General features: G+C 30.8%; 2 long non-coding RNA genes across 2 annotated transcripts; both read left to right on the forward strand.

Annotated features, from left to right (window-relative positions):
- The first annotated feature begins 12,005 nt into the window (after positions 1 to 12,005).
- LOC121215386 (uncharacterized) lies at positions 12,006 to 13,286 on the forward strand. The gene is made up of 2 exons (XR_005911242.1): positions 12,006 to 12,633; positions 12,957 to 13,286. It is a non-coding gene; the product is annotated as an uncharacterized lncRNA (long non-coding RNA).
- An 8,949-nt stretch (positions 13,287 to 22,235) lies between these two features.
- LOC121215387 (uncharacterized) lies at positions 22,236 to 23,371 on the forward strand. Its single transcript, XR_005911243.1, has 2 exons — positions 22,236 to 22,778; positions 23,089 to 23,371. It is a non-coding gene; the product is annotated as an uncharacterized lncRNA (long non-coding RNA).
- The last annotated feature ends 999 nt before the right edge of the window (positions 23,372 to 24,370 follow it).

The raw sequence follows: 24,370 nt of genomic DNA on the forward strand, positions 1-24,370 counted from the left end.
GCTTGGGGCGAGATTGAAATAAAAAAGAGAATAGGAACCCCTTTAAAGTGCACGAATAAAATGGGGGACTAAAAGGGAGATTTTCCCTTCCCTCCAAAACACTGCACTTAAGATAGGACCAAAATGAACACGAAACAAAATCATGGGACCAAATTAAAAATACAATAAATCTAATTGCAACACCATAAAAAAGCGGAGGGGCTAAAAGTGCAATTAGACCCTCCAATGAAAAACACGCGGATCTCAGCTTATTGGGTCGGGTCAAATCCGAGTCAAGTAAAACGACGTCATTTTGGGGTTTAATGGCCAACCCCAAAACGACGTCGTTTTGGGGGCTATAAAAGGCCCTTTTTTTTCAAAAAAAATTCATTTTGCAAAGTGAAAGAAAAAAAAAGGAGAGGGGAGGGGTTTCTCTCTGGACCAGGTCCAGCTCCAGCCAGGAGGGTCGCCGCCGTCGTTGCTCCGGCCGACGTCGCCGGCCACCGTGGACGGTGGCCGGAAAAGGTAAAACTTTTTTTTAGTTTAATAATATAATATATATATGTATGTAGAAAAGAAAAGAAAAAAAAAAGAAAAAAGAACAAATTCGAAATTTTTTAAAAAAATAGCACATTTTGATTTCCGATTTTGATTTCTTGCGATTGTTGATGTTTTTTTTTCTCTGTTCTTGGTGTTGGATCTATTCTTGAATATTGGTGGCTGAAATCTAATGTTTGTTTTTTATTAAAAATTGCCAATCCTACCAAATTTTATTCGGGTTTTTATAACCCTTTTTACATGTATTCTTCTATTGTTTCTGTCTTTTCTTTCTAATCCCTTGAAGGTGCAAGTTGTTGGAGCAGGTGGCGGTGGGTGGTGGCAGAGGCGTTAGAGGAGTTGGTGGTGGCAGAGGTTAGGAGTGGCGGCTAGGTTTAGTTGAGAAAAGTTCAGGTTGTGGGCTAGGTTTTTTTTTAATTTTGGGTTTGGGTAGTTGGGTTTAAGTTATTTATTTGGGCTTTTGTTGGGTTTTGATGTAAATGGGTTTAAGTGGGTCTGATGGGTTAAGGGTTTTGGGTTGGTTTGATTGAATTTGGGTTTGGGGTTTGGTGGGTCAAAATTGGCCTGTAACAGCTGCCCCTCTTTGCTCATTGTCGTGTAACGAGAATAGAGCAAAGACACAAAGAAAGGTCAATTTTGCCCGGTCTTGCCGAGTCTTGACTTCTTTGGTGCTCTTCTTGTTCAAGTAGTCTCTTTCCAGTCCACCGTATCTTATAGCTTTGGTTCGATCCACTGCATCTTTTGATATGACTTGTAGCTTCAATATGCTCGCATCTTCAGGGGTATGAGGTTCCTAGCTTCGATCTGCTTCACTATAACTTCAGAAAAATGAGATCGACAGCTTCAATCTGCTCTTCTACCACTTCAGTGAGATAAGGTTTGTGGTCTTCTCTTCTGCAACTTTAGAAAGGCAAGATATGATATCCTCGATCAGCTCCACTGTAACTTCAGGGAGACAAGATCTGGTGTCTTCAATCAGCTCCAATCTTTATTCTTTACTCGGCATGTGATCCTGAGCTCAAGTCACTTCTCGCAATATGAGTTGACTCTTTAAAACAGATATTAAAAACAAAAATTGAAAATAGCTCAGCACTTGAGCCAAGGCTCAACTCACCTCTCGCAATATGAGTTGATTTTTGGAAACAAAATTTGAAAAACGGATTTTGAAAATACCTCGACATGTGACCCAAGGCTCAACTCACTTCTCGCAATATGAGTTGATTTTTTTTTGAAAAACATAAATTAAAAATACCTCAGTGCGTGATCTAAGGCTCAACTCACCTCTCGTAATATAAGTTGATTTGTTTGAAAAATAGAGACTAAAAATACCTCAGCGTGTGACTCGAGGCTCAACTCACCTCTCGCAATATGAGTTGATTTTTTTGAAAATAGAAATTGAAATACCTCGGCGTGTGACCCAAGGCTCAACTCACCTCTCGCAATATGATTTGATTTTTAAAACACATGAATTGAAAAGCAGAAATTGAAAATACCTCAGCGTGTCCCGAGGCTCAACTCACCTCTAGCAATATGAGTTGATTTTTTTGAAAAATAGAAATTAAAAACAGAATTTGAAAAGACCTCGGCATGTGGCCCGAGACTCAACTCACCTCTCGCAATATGAGTTGATTTTTGACGAATAGAAATTGAAAATACCTCAGCGTGTCTTGAGGCTCAACTCACTTCTCGCAAATGAGTTAATTTTGACGAACAGAAATAAAAACATCAGAATACCAAAACATGTCATCTGGTGGAATTCAGGTGTCTTTTCCTTTGATTCAGTACAGCTATCATCACATCCTCTTGTTCTACTGGAGTACCTGTATATGTCATGCATGATGTTATCATGATGTGCATATGTTTTTCTTAAATGCCTTTATGCCTACATGATTATGCTATGTGCCTTAGGCATGTTTGTCGTATGTCCTTTTTTGTCACGATTTTTTTTTTGTTTTTTGTTTTTTGATGATCTACATTCATTACTTCGGCTCTTGACTTTCTCTTTAGGCTCTGTATCCGTCCTCAAGCTTCACGAACAATCTGTGTTTCTCAGATATCGCTCTTTTGCCCCTAGTTGAACTTTGTCCTTGCTTTGAGGCTCTTGTACTTATCGAATTCTTAACCAGGTAATGCTTAACATTTCTTTTGTTTAGAGTATGTCATTTCACTATTTATCATGTAAACAAACCACATAATGAGATGCATAAAAATGGTTAGGTAGGGACAAAAGGAATACCTCACATTTATTTATTTCAAATGTAGCAAACAAAGAAAGTTAACCAATGGTAGTAAAAAATGTCATATAAGAGAAAATGGATCACATTCAACGGATACAAATGCTCTAGATATTCAACGCATGAACTTTTCCACATTCCTCAATCAAGAATCTTTTCGAGCATGGCTTCTTGCGTAGAAGATTTCGTGCTTTTAGAAATGCTTCAAATACTGTAGTCTCGCTATTTGACCCACCGTTCAAAATGCCTTGCTTTTTAAGCCAATGCTTGCTTCATTAGAACGCCATTTCGGGTTTTCATCCTAATCTTTTGTGTTAATCAACACGCCCTTTTTGGGTTTTCACCTTGATCTCTCTTTTTTATTATTAAGATGCCCTTTTCGGGTTTTCACCTTAATCCCTTTTTTTTAAGCATAATATTTCTTCACAGCATCTGAATTCACTGGATTAGGTAACTCCTTCCCATCCATCTCAGTGAGAATCAAAGCTCCACCCGAGAATGCCTTCTTTACGACGTATGGTCCTTCCCAATTTGGTGCCCATTTTCCTTAGAAGTCTTTTTGTATTGGGAGAATCTTTCTCAGCACGAGTTCTCCTTCGTGGAATTCTCTTGGCCGTACTTTCTTGTCATAGGTCGCGATCATTCTCTTCTGGTACATCTGTCCGTGACAAATTGCCTTCAAACGTTTTTCTTCGATGAGGTTTAACTGGTCATATCGAGCTCGAACCCATTCTGCTTCCTCTAATTTCGACTCCATTAAGACTCGTAGAGAAGGGATCTCAACTTCAATAGGTAGCACAGCTTCCATTCCATAGACCAGAGAGAAAGGAGTTGCTTTCGTAGATGTCCGTACAGATGTGCGATATGCATACAAAGCAAATGGTAGCATACAACTCTGTTATCGTTATACGACAATGAGTAAAGAGGGACAGCTGTTATAGCCCAATTTTGCCCCATGACCCATTTACAATTTTGACCCACTTAAACCCATTTACATCAAAACCCAACTAAGCCCAATTTCAAACCCTAGCCTAATATCTAAAACAAAAAAACAAAAAAAGAAAAGAAACCCTAGCCCTTATGGCCACCTGCCCAATGGTCTGCCACCACCTTCTGCCACCACCGTCGGCCACCTACCCTCTGCCACCACCTGCTCCTCCAAGTTGCACCATCACCTGCAAGGGATTAGAAAGAAAAGACAGAAATCATAGAAAAAGACATGTAAAAAGGTTATAAAAACCCAAATCAAATTTTGTAAATGAGGATTGGCAATTTTGAATAAAAAAACAAATATTAGATTTCAACCACCAATATTCAAGAATAGATACAACACCAAGAACAAAAAAAAATCAACAATCGCAAGAAATCAAAATCAGAAATCAAAAGGTGCTATTTTTTTTTAAAATTTCGAATCTGTTCTTTTTTTTTCTTTTCTTTTCTTTTCTACATACATATATTATATTATTAAACTAAAAAAAAAGGTTTACCTTTTCTGGCCACAGTGGACGGTGGTTGGCAACGGCGCTGGCGGCGGCGGAGGACGGCGGCGGCTCACCGGGGTTCTGGCCGGACCAAGAACACCTGCAAAGAAAAAAAGAAAAAGGGAAGTGGTTTTTTTGAAAGCAAAGGGAAAGAATGAAAATTAAAAAAAAACTTGGTTTTTATAAAGGACTAAAACGACTTCGTTTTGGTCTGCGTTTTTAAACCCCAAAACGGCGTCGTTTTGAGACGACCCGCGCGTCTACCCGACCCGCCTCAGGGGATCCGCGTGTTTTCAAATGAGGGGCTAATTGTGTTTTTAGCCCCTCCGCTTTTTATCACTTTGAAATTAGATTGTTTCATTATTTATAATGTAGCCCTGTAATTTATTTTTCTCTGTAATTTGGTCCCCGGTGCTGCACTGCGTTTTGGGGGGAAGGAATAATTTCTATTTTGGTCCTTCCAGGTTGCACGCGTGTTCATTTTGGTCCTTTTCGCTTTATTTTTAAAAAAATTTGCCCCAAAACTCTATTTTAGTTCAATTTTAGTCCTTTTTTTATTTTTTATTTTCGTTTTTTATTAAATATTATTATTATCATTTCTAATATTATTAATATTGTTATTTATATTATTGTTATTATTACTATTATTAATATTCTTGTTATTAACATTGTTTTTATTCCTTTTATTATTTTTTTATTAATATAGTATTATTATTATTGTTATTATTATTAATGTATTATTATTACTAGTTATTATTATTTCTAGTATTATTATTATATATAATATTAGTGTATGTTTTATTATATATACATATATTTAGAGGTGATCATGGGTCGGGCTGGGCCGGGCCCATATAAATTTTTAGGCCCATCTACTAGGCCCGGGCCCGGCCCGGCCCGAAATATGGGCCTAAAATTTTGCCCAAGCCCGGCCCGAAATAAAATTACTAAGCTCGAGCCCGGCCCGGCCCAGCCCATATTAATTTTTTTATTTCATTAAATAAAAAAAGTTTAAAAATATAATAAATCAAATATATTTAAAAACATAAAAACAAATATTAAAACAAATAAAAATAATACTAAAACAATTCTTAAAATAATACACAAATTAATAATATAATAAAAAATGGTTATATTAAAAATTTAAAATAATTAAAAATAAAATAAAATAATATATATTAATATATAATTCGGGCCGGGCCCGGGCCAAAAAACCCTTACCTGAGGCCCGGCCTGTTTTCTAAACGGGCCTCATTTTTTTGCCCAAGCCCATTTTTCGGGCCTATATTTTTACCCAAACCCTCCCATTTTTCGGGCGGGCCTTCGGGCCGGGCCGGGCCGGGCCGCCCAGCCCATGATCAGCTCTACATATATTTATACATGGTATTATTTTTAATTACTTTATTTTAATACTTTTATTATATTATATTTGCTTTTTTGTTATTAATATTATTACTATATTTATTATTATTAATGATAGTGTATATTTTTTATTTTATATGTATATGTATATATTTTTGTACATAGTATTATTTTCTAATTACTTTATTTTAATATTTTTATTATATTATGTTTACGTATATATAGCGTTACTAATTTTCTTTTATTATTTTTATTTTCCCCTGTATATATTGCCGTTTATATGTTCTTGTTATTACTATATCTATTATTTATTAGTATTTTACTATTACTATTATTAGTATTATTTTTTTTAAAATCAATACTTATATGTATATACTATATTTTTTTAATACCCTATGTATTGTGTATATTCTTAATACTATATATTGTATGTATTTTCTTAATAACTATATTATATGTATATATATATTGTGTACGTATTTTTAATATTATTATATATTTTTTAATATATATATAAGTATATATTTATGTGACATTATTAATAGATGTTTTCAACATTATTATGCATGTATATATTATGTAAATATTTTAACATTATATTATATATGCATTTTATATATTATGTATATATATACCTTTTTAGTATTGTATTTTTATATATATCATGTATATATTTCGAACACTATATTATATTTTTTCTTACATATTATCTTATATATATATATTTTTAATAAGTCTATATTATGTATGTATTTTTAACATTATACTATGTATATACTTTGTAATACTATTATCATGTTTATATTTAAAATATATATACGTATGTGTTTTTAACATTATACTATATATATACTTTGTAATACTATTATCATGTTTATATTTAAAATATATATACGTATGTATAAAGGTAACATTATTAGTGTTTTTAATCTTATGTTTCCATCACTTTACTTATTATTATTATATGTTTATATATATGTTCGTCTCTATTTCTTGTTTAATACTATTGTTATCATGTTTAATATAGCATATATTGTCATTGTTTTAATATTTTTGTCATATTTATTATTTGTTTCGATGTATTTCCAACTCTTTTATTTTTTGTTTCCCGCCCAGTTTATATCATTTTGTTGTTCACTATTTTAAAGATTTTTATTCATATTTTTTATTAATTTCAATACATGAGGCAACGTATCGGTTTAACACTAAGTCGTTGATTTCATCGCTATGTTGGGTGAATCATATCGGCTCGTGTTGAAAACGGAACGCCCTTCTAACAAATCAAAATTTAAAAATTCTCATCTTTTCAATCGGATCACGATTAAATGTTACATTGAACTCGTATTTTTGAAAATCAAGACAACACGTGTTTAATGAGATACCAATTTTGGGCGTTGTGGGGGTGCTAATACCTTCCCCGCTTGTAACTGACTCCCGAACCCTATTTTTCTCTGATTTTAACGTAGACCTAAGCCCGGCCTTCTTTTGTATTCAAAAATATTTCAAAAAAGAGGATTTATTAGGTGCCCAACCATACTTAAGAAAAAGGATCGGTGGCGATTCCCTTTTTAAAATCGAACATCGGTCTTTAAACTTTCAATCAAACACCCCAATTAGCGACCAAGCTAAAATTTTTACGTCGCTACAATATAAAATAAAAATAAATAAATAACAATAATACGAAGATTAATAATAGTAATAGTAACAATAATGATAATATATGTACATGAATAGTACTATTAATAATAATAATGCTAAAATAATTAATTTTAATAATAAAGTAATTAAAAAGGATCGAATCGAATTAAAAACAAAAGGCTTGGGGAGAGATTGAAATAAAAAAAGAGAATAGGGACCCCGTTAAAGTGCGCGAATAAAATGGGGGACTAAAAGGGAGATTTTCCCTTCCCTCCAAAACACTGCACTTAAGATAGGACCAAAATGAACACGAAACAAAATCATGGGGCCAAATTAAAAACACAATAAATCTAATTGCAACACCATAAAAAAGCGGAGGGGCTAAAAGTGCAATTAGCCCCTCCAATGAAAAACACGCAGATCTCAGCCTATTGGGTCGGGTCAAATCTGGGTCAAGTAAAACGACGTCGTTTTGGGGGGCTATAAAAGGCCCTTTTTCTTCAAAAAAAATTCATTTTGCAAAGTGAAAGAAAAAAAAAGGGAGAGGGGAGGGGTTTTTCTCTGGACCAGGTCCAACTCCGACCAGGAGGGTCGCCGCCGTCGTTGCTCCGGCTGCCATCGCCGCCGTTTTCGGCCACCGTCCACGGTGGCCGGAAAAGGTAAAACTTTTTTTTAGTTTAATAATATAATATATATATGTATGTAGAAAAGAAAAGAAAAGAAAAAAAAAGAAAAAAGAACAAATTCGAAATTTTTAAAAAAAATAGCACCTTTTGATTTCTGATTTTGATTTCTTGCGATTGTTGATGTTTTTTTTTTCTCTGTTCTTGGTGTTGGATCTATTCTTGAATATTGGTGGCTGAAATCTAATGTTTGTTTTTTATTAAAAATTGCCAATCCTACCAAATTTTATTCAGGTTTTTATAACCCTTTTTTACATGTATTCTTCTATTGTTTCTGTCTTTTCTTTCTAATCCCTTGCAGGTGCAAGTTGTTGGAGCAGGTGGCGGTGGGTGGTGGCAGAGGTGTTAGAGGAGTTGGTGGTGGCAAAGGCTAGGAGTGGCGGCTAGGGTTTAGTTGAGAAGAGTTTAGGTTGTGGGCTAGGGGTTTTTTTTTAATTTTGGGTTTGGGTAGTTATGTTTAGGTTATTTATTTGGGTTTCTGTTGGGTTTTGATGTAAATGGGTTTAAGTGGGTCTGATGGGTTAAGGGTTTTGGGTTGGTTTAATTCAATTTGGGTTTGGGGTTTGGTGGGTCAAAATTGGCCTATAACAAGATAAATAAGAAGTCACGTGTAATCATTGGGTGCAATAGTAGTATATATTATATTTTCAAGAGAAGATATAAATTTAAATTTTAAAGACAACATTAATAAAAAGGGCAACCACAAACCCTGAACAGAACTGTAATAGTATTATTGTATTCGGTTGAATATTGTAGATGTTGTAATAATATAAGAAAAACGCTAAAATTAACTTTTATAGAAAAGTTAAAAAGAGCATAAAAGAAAAAACAAAAAATGCTCAAAATGAAAAATATAAGGACAAATTGTAGAATTTAACCTAAAATTTTCATTTGAAATGATGATTTAACATGTCACGTCAGCTAACTGTTACACCGTTAACAGAAATTAACAACCCGGTGACTAAAATGTTACAACACTAAAACGTAGCATTTCAAACATAAATGACTAAAATATAACCTGAGACAAACAAAAGTGACTATTTTAATAATTTACATAAAATCTTATTATACATTCATCCATATGTAATATTTTCTCTAACTTAATTTAACTTTAATTAAATTATGTAACAATTTAAAATTTTAATAAATAAACAAATATGTTTCTTTTCTTTTATAACTTTTAAATCATTTTAGGTTTTTTTTTATTAATTTTATCGTTTTTCATTTCTTTACTTTCAAATCGTGTTTTGTTTTTATGTCGTCAGTATTTTTTAATTCTTTTAATTTCTAGGCAAGCAATTTTTCTTTTTTAATTTTAATTTTTAAAATTTTTAATCAAATTTGAGAATTTGATAATACAACGAGTGGTTGTTTTAATTTTTTAAATTTTCTTCTCTCCTTTTTAGTCATTATTCATTTTTGTTCTTGCTTAAAAAAAATTAATTTCTTATAATAATGGTTCTTATTATTTAAATAGCAACTTTGATCAAAGAAATAAGCTTAATTCAACAGCAAATATGCGTTTGTTTAAGTACTTAAAAATATTTTGTAATTAATGTTGACTTTTATGGATACATCTGTTAAAAACAAAATTCACCTAATAAATAATATTGATTAGGATATTCACTACTTCAAGTGTGGTTTGGATTTGAATTATGCTAGTCGTATTATTATTAGAGTTTTGTTCTCCTCTTGTAATTAACAAAAAAAAATTACCCCGTAAATAAAAAAAATCACATCTAAGGGTGAACAAAATTTGATTCGATTAGAAAAACTCGATAAAAAATTAAAATTTGAATTAAATAATTTAAGTTAATCAAGTTATTCGGATAAACCCAAATTAAAAAAAATTAGTTTTTTTGGTTTAACTTGAATATGAATTACACAATTCGAGTTATCGGAAAATCTGAATAAGAAAAGGCAAAATTATATTGTTTCGGTGAATGTTTACCTTTTCTAAAGTTAAAAAGGTAAAACTACGTCGTTTTGACAAATATTTACCATTAAGTTAAAATGCAAAACTATTATATTATTTATATAGTTAAATAATCTTGTAATTCGTCTGCTAATTAAATAATCAAGTCCTCAAAAAGAAAGTCACGTGAAAAAATTGATCGAGTTGATGATCATAATTTTTAATCATTATCCTTTTTGGTTCTTGCTTAATAATAAAAAAATCAATTTCTTATAATTATGCTTTATACTATTTAAATAGCAACTTTCATAAAAGACACAGGAGATATGCTTTTGTTTAAGTAGTTAAATTTTGTTAATTAAAGTACAAGTGTAATAATTTTAAAGCCTATGGTGTCGGACATGATGGTTTTGGAATCTTATTTTCGATATTCAAGTTTATAAATATTACTATTTAATATTTATGAGTTTAGCATAAAGGTTAATTAAAGTGTAGCCTATTAATTTTGTTAATCTGGTAGTTAATTATAATATATTTGACCTTTTTATCCTTTGCATGGTAAGTCAATTTAGTACTATTTCTTGTAATTTAAGTTTTAAAAAAAAAATTCTTTCAACTTTTCACACTTACCTCCCACTTAAATTTAGACTTATAAATTTGTCTTTTTTGACCTTCATCTCCCCCTTCTGTTGGAGCTCCAATAGAAGGTTATCACAAATCTCAGCCTTTCAAATGATAAAGTTTGACAAAAATACCTTCTATCGAAGCTCCAATGAAAGCAGTACTCTTCCAAGTGTTTCTCTTCTTTTGTGGCCTCCACTAACCCACTTATAAGCCAGCTCGTTAGAGATGAAATGAACAATTTTCTATAATAATAAAAAAATTAATGGCAAACCCACTTATAATCTTCGATACCAAAATCATCTCATAATTTTCAAAATTTATGCGTTAAAATTTTAAGAAGGATATTCGGCTGTTCGGTTATTTGGGGTCAAACAAAAAAATCGAAACCCAGCACATAGGATACGATCTTTCGAATCCCCAAAAAATGGAATATTGCCTTTATGTTTAAATATCTTTTTTATGTATCGGGTAAAAACCGTGGTATGATTTTATTATGTTATGCGAAATGAAATTGTAATATTAGTGTGCATACTAAAAGACGTAATAAACGCAACAACGTGAATAACCACAATGAGTGCAAAATGATTGACAAAATAAATAAAGAGGTAATGAAAACTATATGTAAATAAATAAAATTATTTAATAAAACAAAGGGAGACTCGAATGATAACAAAAAAATAAGTAAAGAAAATGGTGAAAAATATTAAATAAAACAAACAAATAAAAACGATAGCAAGAATAAAAATGATAAAATAGGAGATGATGATAATAGCACATTAATAATAATGTTACGTATATTGATAATAATAAAACAAAAAATAATACATTAATAAAGATAAAAGTAATAATAATAATAAAGATGAAAGAAAATGGTGATATGAAAATAGGTGAAATGCATATATATATATATATATGAAGATGAAGTTAAATTTAAGTGTTTGAAAACGAAAGAATAAAAAAAAATAGTATAGGTAAATATAAAACTTATGATAATAATAGAAATAACAATAATATACATAGTAGTTTCGTAACGAAGGATAATAGTGAGAATAATAATAATAGTAGTGAAACATCATATACAAAAGGTAACACGTATAATCTATTTTTTTTTAAAAAAAATAAAAAAAGGATAAGTAAATTAATGAAGTAATGACGATGAAAATATCAAAATAATGAACACATACAATTGGAACTTGTAAGTATGGACGGGGTGTAAATAAATAAACGAATGGATGATGATGGAATAATAATGGATTATAATAATAAATAATCATATAATAAAGTGGACTTCGAAACATGTAAAAATGCATGTATAAAGAAATAAATAAGCGATAAAATAGACCATAGTGACTAATAATAATAAGGAATATTAGAAAAATGTTGAATAAAGGAACGAATAAGAATAAATAAATAGAAATAAAAATAAGATTAAATGATAGATAGAATGCTAAATGTTAAATTGATAACAGAATAATATTAACAAGGAAGGATTAAATCGAAATCAAAATAGAATTGGAAGGAACAAAATGGAATGAAAATGAAGTATTTGGCCCAGATTATGATACGCGAATGAGATGGAGCACCAAATGGGGCAATATCCCCGTCCCTCAAAACACGTAACTTCAATAGGGACCATATCCGAATGCTGCAAAAATTACAGGGTAAAAATCAAAAGAAACAGAAAAGAGAACAAGGCCGAATTGCGACAGACCACTAAAGCGGGAGGACCAGATCTGTAAATAACCCATCATGGCAAAAAATGCCCGGGTCTTGGCCTGCGCGGGTCGTGTCACACGGGTCTAGCACCTAAATGGCGCCGTTTAAGCGCTGGTAATTCTGGTGCGAAACGACACCGTTTACCCCTATACTTTAAGCTAAAAATGTCATTTTTCTTCTTCTTTCTGTTAGAAAAAAATCTGAAAACACCCCTCTTTTCCCCCATTTATACGAACCTTGAAGAGACCAAACCCTAGCCACCATGTAGCCACCGCAAACGATGAGCGACAAGGGTTGGTCTTCTCGTTCTTTACCCCGTTTAGATCCATATTCAAGGATTCGATGCTTTCAACTATGAAGAATCAAAAAGAAAGTCTCCCCCTTTTGTTGGATTTGATTTTAACAGAGAAGAACTCCGATGATACCAACGGTTCAAGGCTCAGGTAAGTGACCTTCTTTCGTCCTTTTCCTCTTATTTTTTTTGTAAATAATCCCTATAATACCGAAACAAGAAAAAACTTGCTAAAAAGAGTTGCGAAATATTAAATCGAAAAAAGAATCACCTTTTTGGCTTTGAATTTTTTTGATTAATATGCTGTAAAAAAAAAAGAGAGAGAGAGCTTTTACATAGTCGATTCTGGCTTTTATAGCCTTTTCAACACTGTGTATTTTTTGCTGTTATTATTAAAGTTTATGGCTTTTATCTCTGCTTCTGCTTTCGTTCTTGTTTTTCTTCTTTGTTTCCTTTTTTTGCTTTCTTTTGCAGGTACATCGAGGGTCAACGGGGCTGTAGATTGTCATTTTGGTGCAACGGAGCCGAATCTCGGGCGTCTGCGTGCCGAGGGCGCACATGGAGGCGCGGTGCCTTAGGCTATTAGGGTTTTTGTGTTATTTTATGTTTTGGGCCATATTTTTGGGTTAGGTTTTAGTCTTGGGCCTAAATTACAAGACTTGGTTTTATATTTGGGTTGTTGTCATTTTTGGGTTTTTGACGGGCCGGGTAAATTTAGGCCCGTACAATCATCAAATAGACGAGAACACTTGTAATTATTTTTTTAAAGATTTTAGTCCATTTTTTTTCTTTCCTTTTTTTTTACATGAGAACATAATGGGTAAATTTCAATTCCAATCTCTCTATCCTTTTTTAAATTTTAAGAATGATTTGATCTATATATTTTGTTCAAATTTGAAATTTAATTTATATACTTATTTTTAATATTTAAATTTTTATTCTATAATGTAATCAAATAAATAAATAATTAACCTGACGCAAAAGCAGCATGAGTAGAAACCATAGTAGTTAAGAAGATGTTTAGTGCATTACCATGCGGCTATACTTAATTTTCTTTAGGGTAAATTACACTGTTATTTACTGAATTATGGTTAAATTTTTATTTTTATCAGTTAATTAAAAATGGTACAATTTGATCGTTAAAGTTTTAGTTGGTATAATGACAACTTTAACCCTCAACTTTTATGTTTTTTGTCAATTTAACCCTTGATTTTATATAAAATTTATTTAAAAATAGAAAATTCTAGAAAATAATATAAAAGAAGATACATGAGTGTCGAAACTTTTTTTTAAAATTGACTTTCACCAATCCTTTTTTATGAGGTGTGATCGGGTCACCTTGTAACGGTTTAATTTATTAAAACAACAATTTTGGTCTACGAAATTCAGAAAAACAGGTTTAGGAGTCGGTTACGTACGAGAAAGAATTAGCACCCCCGTGACCCCCAAAATTGGTACCTAATTGATTAATTAATGTCTTAATGTCGAAAATTGAGAATTTGAAGAGATTTTAAAATACGATCATTTGCTAAAATATTACTTAATTTTATTTTTACAAAAAAAAGCATGTTTCACATTAATCGAGAAAAAGGATTACGTCCCGTAAGTTATGACACAATGCCTTAAAGCCTCGAAACAAGAATAAACACAAAAAATTATTTATTTTAAAAGATATTTGATTATTTCGGTTATAGAAAGAAACCATATTTTGTAAGTTAGAACAAAATTTTTCTAATTCCAAAATAATAAAAATTAATCTTGGTTTAAAAATCTCTTTTTTATGCATAGTGCGAAAACGAATAACGTTTGAAATATCGTGTAATTAATTTATTTGGGTATGATATAAAAGCGGCTAAATAAGTTAAAAAATATCATGCTTAGCAAATTATGATAATGCAACATAAATTCGTTGTAATAATGGTGAAATATGCTTAATAAAATATAAAAGGTATGATAGTAATAATAAATCACGGTACTAATATGCATAATAGAATAATAATAATGAAAATGATAAATATAAATAACAACAACAACAACAACAACAACAACAATAATAATAATAATAAGCGATGATAAAATAATAAATCATTTTAAAGTTTATAAAAAATGATAAATAAGTAAGTAAATAAATAAAATAAATATATATAATATTAAATTGGGTAATCTACAAAAATAGTCACTTTTATTTGCCTCAGGTTACATTTTAGTCATTTATGTTTGAAATGTTACGTTTTAGTCACTTATGTTACTATTTTGTTATGAAGTGATCACTCTACCGTTAAGTTCCGTTATCTCTTTAACGGTAATCCTACGTGGCAGTCCAACTAGATTTTAGATGCCAACTTGGATTTTTAAATGGGATGAAAATAGATTTTTAATTAAAAATTTAATTAATTAAAATTTTTAAACCTAAACCTTAACTAAAAAATCTGTTCATCTCCTCTTTTTAATTTTTCTTCAGTCTTTTCTTTTCTTCAATGATTTTTTTTTCATTTGATTGGAAAAATTATTATTAAGATCAAAATAGTTGAAATCAAATTGACTGCTTCATAAAGATCGATTCAATGGAGGGTTCAGGTATGTCTTCTTTGCATTCCTCTATCTCTTTTATTCAATACTAAAAAACAAAAGATTGGATTTTTTTATTGTTTAATGAAACCCTAAATTAAAATTCTTGATATGAATATTAACAACTAAAAGAATTTCAGATCAGAAAAAAAGGATACCCACAAAGGGATTATGAACAAACAAGCAGATTCAAATCAGAAAAAATCAGATTGAGAAACTAATTATTCAAGAACGTGAAGAATTGGAAAATATAATGATTGGGAACAAAAACGATTACCATCTTCTTATTTGTCAACAACGACTTCATTTTAAGTTTTAGAACATAAATTTGTCGATGAAGAAGACATACTTGGACCCTCCATTGAATCCTCTTTTGTTTTTGTAGGTGAATAAATTTTTTTGATGATAATAGCTTTTTTAGTTAATTGAAAAAGAAAACTAAAAAAAAAGGGGGATGAACGGTCTTTTAACTAAGATTTAGGGTTTGAAATTTTTAATTAATTAAATTTATTTAATAAAAAATCTATTCTCATCCCATTAGAAAACCCAAGTTGGCACTTAAAATCTAGTTGGGCTGCCACGTAGGATTACCGTTAGGGAGATAACAGAACCTAATGAAAGAGTGATCACTTCGTAACAAAATTGTACAAGCCCATTTTTGCCCGGGCCCAGAGAAGAACCAAAATAAAAAATAAAGAATAAAAACAAAAAAAAAAGAGTCCAAATATTATAGTCCAATTACAAATGACCCAAAAAGCCCAAATAAATTAAAAACCCTAATGGCCCGATAAGCCCACTACCTAAACTAGTTTCAGTAGGAGAGGAAACCCTAGCCGCAAGCCTCTGCCACCACCTACTCCGCCAACTGCTCTGCCAGCGCCACCGACTATTACCTATAAAAGGAAGGATGGAAAAGACAGGAATAGTAGAGCAGATAATGAATACAGTAATGTAAATGGGTTATAAAACCCTAACATTTTCGTTGTAAAAAAGGGGGGAAGAACTGATTGAAAATGGGGGTTCTTTTTGGAGAAGACAATAAAAAAGAAGAAGTTTAAATCAGATTTTTAAAAAAAAGGGCCAAAGGTTACTGCAATTCATTTTTTTCTTTTTAAATCACTATACGAGTTTAGAAAAATGCTTATTCTCGGAGACACGAAGTGTTGTGTCCTAACTTACCGAGTATGACATTTTGTCACCTCGAAATTAGAATTTGTTTTAAAATAAAGGTGATATTCAGTGTTTGAGAATTCGAGAAAACGTGCCCTAATTTACTAGGTTTCGATTTCTCTCGTTTACTCTAAATAATCGAATACCCTTTTAATAAATTAAAATACGCAAATTTTATATAAAAGGAAAACTCGCTCTCGAAAATTCAAGATGTCGTGTCCTAACTTACTGGATGTGACATTTCATATTTTGAGATGGGAAGGTCTTTAACATTTGAGCTTTTTACAAAGAGGGATCGTATTTAAAAGTCTTTCAAGTTTTTAAATCTTCAACACTAAGACACTAATTAATCAACTAGGTACCAATTTTGGGTTTACCGATGGTGCTAATCCTTCCTCGTGCGTAACCGACTCCCGAACTCATTTTCTGTTTTTCGTAGACCAAAAAATTATCGTTTTAGTAAATCTTAACTTTTATTAAAATGATTAAAGGTGACCCGATCACACCTCACCAAAAAGGATTGGTGGCGACTCCTCTATTCGTTTTCATTTTCAAAATCTAAGTCGATTCCCGTTTTTTCAACAAATGGTTACGACAAGCCCCATTAGACTCATCCAAAACAAAAATAATAATCATAAAATCCTAGAAATAAACAATAAAAGTGCAAATTAAGCTTTCCAGCAAACCCTAGAACCAAATAGCAAGTAAAGAGCAAAGTCCGAGAGCCAAAATCGCAAACATTCGAAAGCTAAGTAAAAGGAGAAAGAAGACGACAAATACGTAACAGTTTATTTTATTAAAGTCCACCCCAATTAATATAATTCAATGTAATAAACTTCAAATCCACAATATTACAAGAGTCTCCTTCATATAATTTAACAACTCGTTGTTCCACATATAGCCCGTCAATGCTTCCTCCAACATCAACCTGCTCATCATAATTAAACCATATATTTACTATTTGTCGAAACCTTTTTTTGAAAAACGGGGATTGACTTTGTTTTGAAAACGAAAATTAAAACGGGAGTCGCCATCGATCTTTATTTGGTGTGATCGGATCACCTTTGTTTTAACAAAATTAAAATGGCATTTTGGTCTACGAAATTCAAGAGAACAAGTTCGGGAGTCAGTTACGTGCGAGGAAGGATTAGCACCCCCGACACGCCCAAAAATTGGTACCGAATTGATTAGTTAGTGTCTTAATGTCGAAAATTAAAAATCGGGAATGAAGTTAAAATATGATCCTTTTCTATTAATATCGATTTTAAAATTCTTGAATTAACTCAAAACAATTTGTTTAAAGATTTCCTTATCTCGAGATATCGGAGTATCACATCCCGTAAATTAGGACACGATACCATGAATTCCCGAGCACAAGGTCGTCCTTTAATTTAAATGAGAGTTCCGTGTGTTTTAAAACTCGAAAAGGATATTTAGCTATTTAGAAATAACGAGAAAATCAAAACCCCGTAAGTTAGGGCACAATTCCTCGATATCTCAAAATGCATAACATTGCCTTATTTGGAAATTTTCGTTTTTGAATAGTAGCGAATGCAATATTTAAACAACAATTGTTATTTATTTAGGTTAAAATAAGGTGATTTATTGGATAAATACATTGGGGTTTAATTTGAGGCAATGATATGGAATGAAGTATGGTGCGACATGGAACAATTATTCATGCATAAAATATTCCACAAGCGTATGGCAATAATATGAATACGAGTAAGCAAATTTACATACATGCAATAGCAATAATTTCACAACATACATTATTTAACATTAAGCTTAATAAACATAGAAATGAAATAATAGTATGAAACAACTTAAATCAAATAATAAGATGATCTTAAATATAAAATATATATGAAAAAGGTTTAAGATAAATACTATAAAAGCAACTTAAAGTAAATGATAAAAAATAATTTAAAACCATTAATGCAAAGTCTAAAATAAGTAATATGTAAAAATAAATTTAAAAAAAATATACATAGTAATATAAAAAAAACAACTTAACATAAATATATGTATATAAAGAATAAATAATATATAAAGAGTTTAAGATAAAAACATAGGGAAATTCAAAAAGAAGTGATCCATACAAAAAGAAGTTAAAGAACAATCATTCTATAAACTTAAAATAATAAGCTATTCAAAAATAATATATAAAAAGGGTTTAAAATAAATAAATAAAAAGCAAATGTAAAGTGATTAACATATATATAATAATTCAAAATGACTTATGTAAAAGGGTTTAAAATAAATGATATGTAAGGTGATTTAAGATGAATAATGAAAATAAGTTTAAAATGAATATTATGTAGTGAGAAATTTAAAATAAGTAATATACAAACATTTTAAAAATAAATGGTATATGAAAAATAGATAATGCATATAAAAATTTGAAATTGATAATACATATGGGAAAGAAATTAAAGTAAACAATAAAACAATTTAAAATGAATAATACATAAAACAAGTTTAAAATAAAATAATGTATAAAGCATTTTAAAATCTATAATACTGAAATACCCCTACCCGTATTCATTGCCGGAATAGGGTATGAGGCATTACCGGAGTTTACGAATTAATTTTTTTTTATATTCAATATAGCCCCTTTATAAATATCTAATCTTCCCTGTAATACTAAATCGAGACCAATCCACATCAACCAAATCAATTCAACATATTTTCAAGATAAATTCATGCATATTTATAAGATAACGTCATCACATATCTAAAACCAAGTTTGTTAATCATACTAATGGCTAACTTTACATTCGTTTCACGTTAACATTTACTTTGTTAGCTTATACATGCCATTGATTTCCAAAATAAAGTTTCTTCATATACCGAAATCCTGAGGTTGACAGTGTGATGTGTCTCCGACCAAATCCGACCTCCGAGCTCTTAACACTACAAAACAGGGAAAAAGGAAACGGTGTAAGCACTTTGTGCTTAGTAAGCTCATGTAACAAGAATTATACTTACCTAATATTTTCAATACAATATAATAAACATTCATATATCCATTCAATGCATTATTACCTTAACATGCACAAACTCAACATTCAAGTTAGTACAATCATTTCCATGTATCAATAATATATACCATGATTGATGAGCTCGTCAATACCATGATTTCCATTTTCTTGTTATTTTTCCATATTTATCCCGTTGAATTTATCGGAATTTCGATGGATTTACAGAGGTACACATTTATTGTACAATTCCGGGTGCGCACATTTCCATTTCAGAGAGCACACTCCCGCGAACCTCAACCGTGCAGTGGGATTACCAGTCCAGGCTAAATCCCCTGCAATATAAACTCATAGAGTATTGTCAGGATTACCAGTCCAGGCTAAATCCCCTGCAACGACAATTACTCTAATGAGCTTGGATCTGAATTACCAGTCCAGGCTAAATTCAGACCCTAATTCGGATTACCCGTCCGGGCTAAATCCATTTTACACATATTCTTCGGGAGGGCTATATCAGGTTAGGATCACCCGTCCGGGCTAGATCCTTTTTACCGTCAATTCCTTTTCAGAGATCCATCGAATTTTCCTTTTATTCAACCGGGATTTCTTCCTCTTTTATCAAATATATCAATGTTTCATAAATTTTCATATAATGAACATTCAAATCATATTCATATCAAAAACATGCATTTCAAGCATTTAAGAATATAATTCAAGTTACATGAACTTACCTTGATACTTGTTTGTAAACAATAAAAATCTACTAATCCCGAACTTTTTCCTTTCCTCGATCTAGCTTCTTATTTGAATCTTCCGGATCTAAATAAATAAATTTAATTATCAATTTAATACATTTCATGTTCATATGCAACATTCTCTATAATTCAACTATTATTTATAGTTCATTCAAAGCTGTCTACTTGAGTCATAGTCACTAAATTATTTATAACTTGAGCTACAGAACTCCAAATTAAGATCCTTTAATTTTCCATGAAACTAGACTCATATATATTTTTACCATAAAATTTTCATAATTTTTGGTTTAGCCAATAAGTACAGTTTATTCTTTAAAGTCACCCCTGTTCTGCTGTCGAAAGTTCTGACCCTTCTTCACTAAAAATTAATTATCTCTTTATACAGAATTCAAATAATTTTCTCGTTTATTTATATTAAAAATAGACTCATTAAGGATTCTATACATATAAATTTAAGCCCATAATTGTTTTTCTTAAATTTTTTATGATTTTTCAAAGTCAGAACAGGGGAACCCGAATTCATTCTGACCTTGTCTCACAAAATTCATTATATCTAAAAATTTACAAATCCATTGCTTACACTATTTCTTCTATGAGAAACTAGACTCAATAAGCTTTAATTTCATATTTTTTTCATCTTCTAATTCGATTTCTACAATTTATGGTGATTTTTCAAAGTTAGTCTACTGCTGCTGTCCAAACTGATTTTGTGCAAGCTGTTTATTACCATTTTTCCCCTAAGCTTTTAATAAATGATAATTTCGTCCCTACTCAATTAGCCTCTCAATTGAGCTGCTTTTTCTCAATTAACATTTTATTCTATCACCTTAAACTAGTTTACAACCTTTAGGAATCAGAATTTCAGCAATAGACTTTAATTCCAAGCATTTTCACAATTAGGTCCTAAAAATCAATTTCTATTGAAATTACCTAATAAAATCATCTCATAAACAAATTAAAGCTTTAATTTAATTCTATTTCATCATAAAATTACAGCACTAAACCATGGTGACTTTCAATTTCATCCATGAAATAAAAAACTAATGAATTTAATAGTAGGACCTAGTTGTAAAAGTCTTAGAAACACAAAAATTACAAGAAAAAGGCAAGGATTAACTCACTTGGTGCAAAAATTATGAAATACCAGCTTAGAGAACCCTCTATGGCATTTTTAGCTGCTGGAATTGAAGAGAAATGAAGAGAAATCTAGATATTTTCTATTTAGTCCTAGCTTTATTTAGTTAATTTTGCAATATTCTAATTTTACCCTTAATTTATCATTTTTTCTGCTGATTTCATACCCTTGCCGTCCAGCCCAAATAACTTTTGGGTCTAATTTCCTTTTAAATCCTTTCTCATTAGACTCTTAAGCTATTTAATCATTCTAGCAACTTTTACACCTATTACAATTTAGTCCTTTTCATTTAATTGACTACCCAAACATTAAAATTTCCTAACGAAATTTTAATACCACATTAATAACATTTCATAAATATTTATAAAATTATTTTTGACTCGTTTTTACCAGATAGAGGTCTCGATACCTTGTTTTTACCCAATTTCTTTAATAATTTCTTTTTCTATCTAATCACTAAATTGGTAAAATTTTTCTATCAATATTTTCATACGATTTTCCTATCATATCAATTTTCAAGAAAAATATTGAAATAAATTTCTCTTTAAAACGGATCTATGGTTACGAAACCATTGTTTCGATAACCTTGAATTTAGGCCATTACAAATACACAAAGCAAATCAAAGAATGATATATATGAATAATTTTAAAATAAATAATATATAAGTTAATTTTAAAATAATTAATAAGGAGTTTAAAATATATGATACGTAAAAGAACTAAAAATAGACAATATAATTATATTTTATAATAGTAACCGTTCAAGGGTAATATAAAGAGAGTCATTTGAAATATATAATATACAATAACTTAAAATATAAAATAATTTGAAATATATATATAACAAAACAATTTTTAAAGCATTATAAAGATGTAAAAAGCTTGAAATAGACTATATGTATACATATATATAATGGGTAAGGAATAAAGAAATAAATAATACATATAAAATAGATTAAAGTGACATATATACATAAAGTAAGTTAAAATAAATAATAAGAATTTGAATAAATAGTACATTAAAATGAGTTAGAATAGATGTAAATAAACAACATATAAAACATTTGAAATAACATATAAATGAAACATTTAAAAAAAAGTTAATAAATGAATTAAATAGATTTAGGACATGGCTTAAAAACAAATTAAAATTCGGGGTATAAAAGTATAAATATTGGATAGTTAATTAGGGATCAAAACGAAAACCAAACAAGATCTGAGGGCCAAATTTGAGAAACAAAAGAAGATAGAAAATGGGGGTTAATTGAACGAGGTTGCGAGAGAGGATGACTAAACGCATAAATTTCCCTTTTAGGGAAAGTGCACAGACCCCACCCTCCAAACGACGTCATTTCAAGGGTGAAATAAAACCCAAATTTCATTCATTCCTTTGATCTGCCCTTTTTTTTTTTGTTTTCCAAGGAAAAAAACAAAACACCCCCTCCCCCTTCTCTCTTTGTCTCCGGCCAAAAGGGCCACGACCGTCCGTCGCACCACCGCACCACCACCGAATCCAGTGGCCGGTGATGCGCAAAAAAGGGACCTTTAGCCCCCTTTTGAATAGATCCGAAGATGAACCCCTCCATGCCCGCAAAAATCGAAAGAAAAAGGCCCACTTTCACCCCTTTTCGTGCCCGATTCCGACCGTGGAGAGAAACTTTCGACGACCGGCCACGATGTAACTCAGGTGAGCCTTCCCTTCTTCTTTTATTCTTTATGCCCACTTTTGTTTAATAGATTTGTAAGTACAGATAAAAAAAGAAATTAAAACAAAATGCAAACAAAGAAAATAAACTCGAATATCAACCTTTTGTGTTTTTTTGTTTTTGATTGCTGGTGTTCGTAAAAAAAATACAAAGAATGGGTCCTGGCTTTTAAAGGCCGATTAAGCGACCCTCCATTTCTATTTCTTTTGTCGTTTCTACTTGTTTCTTTTGCTATTTACTGCTCTGTCATTTGCGGGCTCCTTTTTGCTGTTGTATTTGCTTCTGTTGCAGGTGCATTGCGACGCGTGGAAGAGGCGACGGTCAGGGGCGTGGTGGCCGAGAGGAGGCTAAAGGTTCGGCAGCACGCGTGGGGGCTGAGCGGCGGCTGAAGGTTTTGGTATCTAGGGTTGGTTGCTGAAAATTATTAAGATAGTGGGCTAGGGCTGATTTGGGCTTTGTAATTGGGTCTAGAGTTTAATTTTGGGTTAGGGATTTTGGTCATAAAATGTTGGGCCACATATTTGTTGTAAATGGACTTAATTTGGACTTTTTAATTGTTTTATTTGTTTCTTTATTTCTTATTGGTCAGGCCAAAATTGGCTATTACACTATTAATTAATAGTTTCTATGAGATAAATAAGTCAGATGAGCTTCATAAAAAAGGAACATACTCTTTCACCTCAATCCCCTCCCTCTCCCTTCCAATGGCTATGATTTAACTTTTTCTTTGCTAACCAAAAATTGAAAAGAAAGTCTGGATTTGCTTTTAAGGGCCCGTTCTCTTCTGCTCGTCAGATGAGCTTTTACAATAAAAAGTGTTTTTTTCTTAAAAGCACTACAACCCAATCGAATTTTACTAGTCTAATCAAGCCTTTGACCAAAAATTAGGTTTTCACTCAATCGAATTATTGATTAAGATTTTTTTCTTAAAATATCACATGTCAACTCTATTAGGAAAATTAGAAAAAAACAATTATTTATATTTAAAGTAAGTTATATTATTCTAGAGCATTTGTTTTTTATTTTTAAAAAATTAATAAATAAATTGTATATAGTGAGATTTGAACTCACAATCTTGAGTGAATTACCCAAAAATACTGATTTTTAGTTATAATTATCAGATTGGGCTAATTTTTTATAGAATTTACCGAATAAAGTAAATTTTGGAGAGAGCTAGAGGTGTTTTTAATAAATATGATAGGAATGTACTTTTAATTTTAACTTTAACTAGATAATTAAATATTAACATTTTAACACTTTTAAATTAAATTTGAATAGTTAAATTCAATGAAAATAAAATTTTTAGATTCTATAAATAAATTGAGAGGGTGACATGCATCTTAAAAACCATATTAAAAATATAAATAAATTAAACACTGATCACATTTATAGAATCCAAAAAACTTCTCGACCAAGCATGCTAGTTGGACGCTAACGCTATGTTTATGAGGAAATAAATATAGCTTACAATCCGATTAAGTGGGCCCACCACTAAACTTATGTTTGATTGGTTGTAATGGACTTGGATATAACAAAAATCAATTTCCGTGATCTTTGGTTGCAGAGGAAACCT

This window comes from Gossypium hirsutum, chromosome A02 (assembly GCF_007990345.1).
Source record: "Gossypium hirsutum isolate 1008001.06 chromosome A02, Gossypium_hirsutum_v2.1, whole genome shotgun sequence".
Taxonomy (NCBI): Eukaryota; Viridiplantae; Streptophyta; class Magnoliopsida; order Malvales; family Malvaceae; genus Gossypium; species Gossypium hirsutum.